A 2,624-nucleotide genomic window follows, 5' to 3' on the forward strand; every position below is an offset into this window, starting at 1 on the left:
CCTAATGAGAACTACAAGTTGTCTAATCTAATCTAGAATCGGAACATTTAAGACATTTTCAAATATTAGATTTGCTTTATCAAAACGCACAAAAAAATTATAAATTAATAAAATATTTCCGATTACAAAATGAAGCTTCGAAATATAGAGAAATGAGTTTTATTTAATAATTTAACAATATTTTTAACAATATTTTTCTTTTTCCTTTTTTCTTTCTTTCGTGTATTTCATGATTTATTAGAATTCTTTAGAACACGTTTCATTTCCTCGATTCATTTTTCCCGAAGAGCATCAAGATATGGTAATGTTTTAACGCCTGCAGAATATTATTTTCAATCTGTGTAATTTTAATAAGATGAAACTGAAAAGAAAATATAAAAAAAAAGACATTCAATTTTCTTTGTGAACCGGAAGTAAATAGTCCCCTCAAAAAATTTAAAAATAAGAAATCTTGAAAAAGGATTTTCCGTTCTCTATTATACTTCGTTTTATCTAGAATCCTTTTCGCGTTTTTCATTAAATTATTTCATTCTCTATTATTCTTCCTGACTGTTAGTTCCATAACGCCGTTACGTGGAGGTGGTGACAGTGCCAGAGTAACAAGGCAAGTGTAAACAAGTGTATTCTGTGTAACATGGTGCAGGGTTTGGCTAGCAACTTAAGTATGACATCGTAAAATAACGAATAAGATTTATCTCACGATTTTATATAAATAAACAAATCGTTTCAGGGTATATATACAGAAAAATATTTTATTTTTGTCCATGAATATTTGTATATAGGTGGTTGTGAATATATATATATATATATATATATATATATATATATATATATATATATATATATATATATATATATATATATATATATACACATATATACGTTATACGTTTACATATATATATATATATGTGTGTGTGTGTGTGTGTATACACATATATATAAACACACATAAATACGTATGTATATGTATATACCAATATATATGCACATATATATACATAGTACACATATGTATACATGTATGTATGTATGTATGAAGAAAACTCAAAATATTTTCTAAGGATCTATGTTCTGGAACGATTATATTGACATCAAGTCTGTATCAAAAGGAATTTCCATTTATGGAAATAGAAAATGGAAATACGTTAATTTTGACGGCACAAAAGCGTTGTACATTCAAATGCATAAATTACCACAGACAGTAATATAACATACAAGTGTGCTCTTATGTATATAAGTAATCTTTTCTATTGTAGGTGGCGGAGGATGGAGGCATCTGGTACTTAATTTATCGACCCCCAAAGGATGAAAGGTAAAGTTGATCTCGACGGAATTTGAACTCAGAACGTTAAGACAAACGAAATGCCGCTAAGCATTTCGTCGGGCGTGCTAACGTTTCTTATTGCTTTACTGCCCACAAGGGGCTACACACAGAGGGGACAAACAAGGACAGACAAACGGATTAAGTCGATCATATCGACCCCCGAAAGACAAAGTCGACCTCGGAGGAATTTGAACTCAGAACATAAAGACAGACGAAATACCGCTGAGCATGTCGCCCGGCGTGCCCACGTTTCTGCCAGCTCGCCGCCTTTATGTATATAAGTAATCGCTTGATGTACGTGTATTTCGTGGATATCTTATACTATTTAAAAGGGAAAAGAAATGAACAGCTACTACGCATTTTACAAATAAACTCTCTAAACGAAACAGTGAAAATATGCTAAGCAAAACATTTCCATTTTACCGCTTTGTTATCTAAATTCCAGCGCTAGAACTTCATTCCTTTGTCAGAGAACAAGTTCGTCTATGTTAAAATTGAAACAATTCTAAGAACAAAAAAAGAAAAAGAAACATAATGTCATAAAGACATTGAAATGAATAAGAGTCTGATATTTAGCGAGACGTCTGTTTCTTTATTCTACGCTGACTCATGTAGTTTCCTATTAACAATATCATGTTTTATATTTAATTATATGCCAAAGATTTCGAGAACTTTCAAATATATTTATAATGTTACACAATGTTCAGTTGCTTCGAGTATTTGTTCATCATTGCCTTCATTCGTTTTACAAAACAAATTCGATATAAGATGTAAATGTATACATGTGTGTATGTGTGTTTATATATGTATATTTACGTGTAACTGATAGAATTATACACGTACACATGCACCATATATGTATACCTACATACATACATACATACATACATACATATATATATATATATATATATATATATATATATATATATATATATATATATATATATATATATATATGTATATATATATATGTATGTATATAAAATACAAAATGGGACAAGAACGCAAAACATCCAGACTGTTAGGTGATACAAAAAAGGAATATATATATATGTATATATATATATATATATATACACAGAGGCTGCGAGACAAACAGACAGACAGATACAGACATACATACATACATGCATACACGCATACAACCATACATACATACATACATACATACATATACACATACACACACCATTATTTTGATTTATTCAGTAAAAAACATGTGCAAGTAGATATGTATGTATTTACGTACGTACGTATATATGTACACATGAATGCATATATATATATATATATA

At 29.3% G+C, this 2,624-nt stretch overlaps 1 long non-coding RNA gene across 1 annotated transcript in view; it reads right to left on the bottom strand.

The window, feature by feature from the left end:
• Positions 1 to 271: 271 nt before the first annotated feature.
• The window catches only part of LOC106873982 (uncharacterized), a 41,719-nt gene continuing 39,366 nt past the window's right edge, over positions 272 to 2,624 (bottom strand). The window contains exon 3 of the long non-coding RNA XR_001409946.2: positions 272 to 361. This is a non-coding gene — a long non-coding RNA (uncharacterized LOC106873982). The remainder of the gene's footprint in view (positions 362 to 2,624) is intronic.

The sequence above is a fragment of the Octopus bimaculoides genome, chromosome 9 (assembly GCF_001194135.2).
Source record: "Octopus bimaculoides isolate UCB-OBI-ISO-001 chromosome 9, ASM119413v2, whole genome shotgun sequence".
Classification (NCBI taxonomy): Eukaryota; Metazoa; Mollusca; class Cephalopoda; order Octopoda; family Octopodidae; genus Octopus; species Octopus bimaculoides.